Source organism: Lactuca serriola, chromosome 8 (genome assembly GCF_051521515.1).
Source record: "Lactuca serriola cultivar US96UC23 chromosome 8, Lser_US96UC23_V15, whole genome shotgun sequence".
NCBI classification, from domain to species: Eukaryota; Viridiplantae; Streptophyta; class Magnoliopsida; order Asterales; family Asteraceae; genus Lactuca; species Lactuca serriola.
The window spans coordinates 83,977,372-83,983,357 of NC_136415.1; the positions used below are offsets into that span (position 1 = coordinate 83,977,372).

General features: G+C 37.3%; 1 long non-coding RNA gene across 1 annotated transcript; it reads left to right on the forward strand.

The window, feature by feature from the left end:
• Nucleotides 1-4,156: 4,156 nt before the first annotated feature.
• LOC145071340 (uncharacterized) lies at nucleotides 4,157-5,986 on the forward strand. Its single transcript, XR_013690405.1, has 2 exons — nucleotides 4,157-4,435; nucleotides 5,821-5,986. It is a non-coding gene; the product is annotated as an uncharacterized LOC145071340 (long non-coding RNA).

Below are 5,986 nucleotides of genomic sequence, written 5' to 3' on the forward strand. Positions count from 1 at the left end.
GGAACATTTGTCTCTGTTGACAATTCTTCATTATCATCACTGTCTGTTTGACTATCTTCGGCAATTACATGGTCATGATAAAAAACTTTCGAAGTTGAAGGTTGGTTATTGTCAATTTCAACCTCAGAATCATTACATTTTTCTTTGCCTTTAGCCATTGGAGCGACATTAAAGATAGACAACTGAGAACAATCAATAACATCATCTTCTTCAATTTCATTAATATTGTCATAATCATCTTCAATATCAGCATAATTGTTTTGAAAATCAGTTTTTGAATTCTCAGTTCTTTTCAAAATCTTAATATGTTCGTCTTTGGTCAAGGTGTCATTTACAATATCAACTAATTCATTAGCATTCAAACATTCATCAATTTTTACTATTCCATATGCATATCTATTATCTGGCACTTTATCAAAATCAACAATAGTTTGTTCACAATCATAGGAAATAGAATCAATTTTCTCCTTTCGTATGCTAAAAAGGGCAAAAGTTTCCTATGTTTTTCTTTGCTAATGTCCGAAGAATGATGCAAAGCTATCAATTTACCATACAATCTTTTGGCAGAGTTACAATAGATATTTCGTTGTTTTAACAAAAGCTTAATATCTGCATTAAGATTATCCCTATTACACACCAATTTTGTTATTTGCATATCTAAGTATTCGATTTTTATTTTCTTCGAATCTAACACCTTCTGGATTTCTAAGAGTTGAATATTTGACTTCCTAGCCTCATTACTAGCAGAATAAGTAAATCATTAATGTAAGTAACGGCTGCATCAAACTCAGATAAAATCGAAACATAAGCACTTGAAGGAATATTAGAAGATTGTAAAACAGAACGTACCTGAGAAGTCATTGGAGATTTATGCGAAGATGTTGTCACAAAGCACTTCCCGGTTAATTTTTCTTCCTATCCTTCCTCATGCACAACAAACATCGTCCCGTGTGTAGGGTTTCACATCTCTCATCGTCCGAGCCTAAAGACCAAATTTGGTATGTGCCATCTTCTTCATCTACACCCTTGGCCACCAAAGACAAAACCTTTGCTTTTGCACGAACTTCTTCTAGCCTTTCCACATAATAAGCTTCATCTTTCACTTTGTTCTTTTTCTCATCACGCTTAAGAAGCATGCAGTCAGATGCCATATGATTCGCGTCATTGCAATAATGACAATCAAATCCATCATCTCGTTTAAGCTTTTTCTCTTTCTTTTCCTCTTTATCACGAACTTCCTTCTTTTCTTCCTTCTTCTCATCACCTCCAGTTTTCCCAACAACACTTCCTTTCACTTCACTATTTTTTGACCTTGCACTGAATGGCTTCTTAAAGAATTTCTTTAATCGGTGGTTAGAGTAAAATGCAACAACCTCATCATTAGAATTCACAATCAGACCCTCATCATCCGAACCTTCCTTCTCAGTAGCTTCTATCTCTGCTTCCCTTCCAATTACTATCGAAACCAAAGCTAGCGAACCTCCCAAAATAATATTCGCTTCTTCAACAACTTCATTAACTTCGGATTCATGAGTTTTCAACAAATTGTACAGATCATTCAACGAAAAGTTATCGAAACTTTGTTGAGTCTTCACCATTAAACTCATATTTTGCCATTCCTTGCGAAGCCCTACAACAAACGTGAGATTAAACTCCATTGTTGACTTGGTGATTCCATATCGGTTGCACTTGTAAATTAGCTCATTAAGAAGACCGTAGTACAATTCGATAGATTCAGGATCTTTTTGTTTGAATTCTCTTAATTTAACCAAAAAAAATTTCACTGAATCGATTTTTGTCTTTTCATTCCCTTGAAACTTTTCCTTCAGAGTATTCCAAATGTCTTGAGCAGTTTTACAACTACGAACGTAATTGTAAACAACAGGAGGTAGAGCACCTCTGAGTTCTCTCATGCACTTCTTCTCATTCTTTGCTAATCTTTCAGCTTGTTCAACGACATTTGAATTAGTAGAAGAATTTCTAGTACTTTGAACAACAGTAGGTGGACGAACATCACCGAGAATACACTTCCATAACTCTTCATCGATTCCAATTAAGTAATCTTCCATCCGATCAGCCCACTGATCATAATACTCGGGTATCAGCATCGGAATTTTAGTCGATGAACCAAGAAGATGAGAATAAGACGTCATTGTGTTCATGTTGAAGTTCGCCATTAACGCACAGACATAATTTGAGAAAACCTTGAATTTGAACAAAATTAAACAAATAAAACTCTTGATAACCACCAATTAAACACTCGAATTAGCAACTATACCGCACAATCAACTCACAACAGTAGATCTAGGATGAATTTCTGATGCAAAAGAGCGAAAAATTGAAATCTAGAACGAGACTCAAAACTTATGCAAAAATTAAAAAAAACAGATCAATTTTGTATTAGTCCTGCTCTAATACAAAATGTAGTTGCAATGAAATCGAGAATGAATAATAAGATCGGAGTAAAGTATGATTGATGAACACAAGAAGTAAATATAATATGTTTAGCTCTAATTAGCTTTCAACCAGTACAGAGAGAATAGACAAGGTTACATGAATAAGCAAAGCAAAAGCTCAGTTCTTATCTACTCTAGTAGACTTCCCTATTTATAGGAAAGATGAAAGTGAACAAAAAATACAAGGGACTATTACATTAAGCTTCGAAACATATATGTCCTTGTAATAAAGTTACAAACTAACGAAACATTAAAATGACATTTAACACCTCACAACTAAATTCTACTTCTACATTTTGTTCGAACAAAATCAAGTTATTTTGTTCTCGATCTATACAAATTTGTAAAGAACTTTTATCTCTTTGGTCGATCGTATTCTTGATTCGATTTCTTTCATCTGGTTTATCGAACATATTTTCATCTGGATATTAAAGTTCTTTTTTTTATCGACGATGAAATTCTTTTGGGCTCAAAGATTGATGATTGATTTTATGATTTTTGCTGAAGAACAATTGGATGAGCACAAAAAATATTGACAATAACTGTGTTTGATTTGAAAAATTACTAGATGTTGATTATTTGGTGTTTGTCGAAGGACTCATAATAAGATGTGTAATAAGGTGTTGATTTGTTGACCTTATTGAAGTGATTAGTTGAATTGTTAGAAGCTTTGTAATCAAATTGGAATGAATTTGAAAGTCAAAATTGATGTTCCTTGGAATTGAATGATGAATTTGAATTCCACAAGTTTTGGGTTTAGCAAAAATCAATTTGACAAATGATACAAATGCTTTGGAGTGGTGACCTAGATGAAGTGAGTTTTGGTTAGGGAAATAAAATTCATTATGGATGGTTGGTTAAAGAAGTTAAGGATTGGCAAATTTGAATTTCCGATTGATTTCAACACTGCTTAAGTTTCGGTAATGAAAAATCAATGCAAATAGTCAAAATTGGGAAAATTCAAAGTCAAGGTGGGAAAATTGGTTAACAAAAGTCAATTTGGTAAAGGGGTAACCGGGTGACCCCTTCACTTTAGCCAAAAGGACGTAATCGACTCGACAAAAACTACTTTGTTCCATCATAAAGTCATGAAAATAGTTTAGGAGATAAATAGACCAACCTTAGAAAGTTCTTAGGACATTTTTGTCATTTTCCCTTTTAAATAAATATATCAAAACTTCTTAACTCCTTTACTCAAAATTGTTGGACACGCGTTTAAAATGTTTTGTTAATTAGGACTTGGAAAATGAGTTATTTTCATTATTCAATTTTATTGCAATGTCTAATTTTGGTATTACTCACTAAGTTATCCAAACCTAACTTATTATTTTGATATCTACTCACAAATTAAGATAAAATATTATAACATCCCATTTAATTAAATAAATACGTAGATAAAGATTTATTAATGAATAATAGCCCTAAAATAAATAATATTTAGCAGGGTCTTGGTATTGGGGAGCCAATTGATATAATTGTGGATTTTGAGGGTCAAAAGAGTAAGTTCTGGACTTGATTCGAAAGGGATTCCGGAAGGCAAGGTATAATTGGTAAATTATGTACTTAGGTTGAAAGGAATTTGTTATGAAAGGGATAAATGGTAACTTTTGGATCTGTTTTGAAAAGATCTTGTGGGGGAGGGGCTAATATTGTAAAAAGAGCAAATGTGTTTGAATAGAGGCACGAGATTTAGACCCGGCAGTCCTTCCTCACGTGCATCTAGTTTCAAACCCTAGCCTAGATTATTCAGCCGCCATGCGTGTGATGTTTAGCAACCGCCACCCCCTCCGTTCACTATTCCGATCTGGACGCTGCTGCCTCGTTGCTGTGCACCGCTGATTACTACGCTGTCATTGAGGATCTCCATTGCGACGTCAGCTACCGGAGGCGTCGGGCGATGGAGCCGCTGGAGAACCGCCGAGGATGGAAAAGAACCGCTGTGTCGTCGTGTGCAGTTCGTGAGCCACCAGAATTGTTTGGTAAGTCCAACTGCAACCCACCTTTCTCCTCCTCGCTAGCTGTTGTGATTATGTCATTGGAGACGCCATGGCTGCCGCCAGTTAAGCTCTGGTCGCTTTCTGGCACATCTTGCCACCACCAGCCACCGTGGGATGTGGCTGTGGGTGTGTGTATGAGTTTGTTTTGAGTATTCTGTTGCTTTCGGTATTTGAGGCGTGGGATGAATGTTATGTGGCTGAAAATCCATTGCCACCACCACAAGGTGGTGGCTACCGCCTCCTGCCGCCGCGTCACCACCACCAGCTGCCATATGGTGGTGGCTGTGGATATTTGTTGTGATGAGTACGAGAATGCCTTGTGAAATGAGTCTTGTGTTAGCATTTTTGGTGGAGGGATTGAGGGAAAAACTACCACCACCACCGCGAGGTGGTGGCCGTCGCCTTGAGCCCAATGACCACCATTACTTGGGGTGGTAGTGGGTGGTGCTTGGTACAGTGAACCCTAACCGGCCCAAATGCTTGATATGGGCTTGTTGGATGGCTATTGGGCTAGAAACCCTAATTAGGGTTTAGAAAACCCTAATTTTGGGTTTGTTGATTTGGGCGTATTGGGACCCGCGTTTGGACTAGTGGACTGAAGATAAAACCCATGACAATTTTATTATATGATCTATTAGTGGAATAATCGACTTAATGGGTTAAGTGAGAAATACTTAACCATAATCGTCATTTTATGTGAAAACCCTAATTTCTACTTGGGCCTTGTGTTGGGCCGTCCTATTGGGCTTTGGTGTTTGGGTCATCCAAGAGCAGTCAAATGGACTAGAATATTTAGATGGGCTTTAGGGTAAGGCCCATATGAGGGTTTGGGCCCAATTTGGAAAATTGGGCCATGGTTGGGCCTAATGGACTTGAGTTATTCATGGACCAGGTTGGTGTATCATGTTTAAACATAATATGAGAAGGTTGGTCTTAGATCCTAATGGGGTTATTTGTGGGTTTGGCTTTAGTGATAGAAGCCGGAGTGTAGCAACAACATTTATAGGATCTGTTCGACATACGAGGTGAGTCTTCTCACTATACATTACCTAGAGTAGTATCTATGTGCAGATCGGAGGGTCTTATGTGTTATGTGTATGTTTGAGTTTATGTGCATTGTGATATATGTATGCCATGTGTTATATAGATCGGACCGGAGGGTCCAACGATTTAGACCGGACCGGAGGGTCCAACGAGCTAGACTGGACTGGAGGGTCCAATAAGTTACGAGACTGGAGGGTCCCGCTGAGACACATTGACCGGAGGGTCATACCGAGTTATAGCCTCGAGTGGCTTATGTGTTGTATGTGGATATTGGGGAACTCACTAAGCATTTATGCTTACAGTTGTTGTGTTATGTGTTTCAGGTACTAGCGAGGATCGCGGGAAGGTGCCAGCATGATCCGTACACACTCATAGAGTTTATGTTATTGAGATTCTGGGGACATGTTTTGTATGACACAGTGATACGTTATGTTTTGAGATTATCATGTGATTGAAAGTATGAATTAAAAATAAAAATTGTTTTGAAAA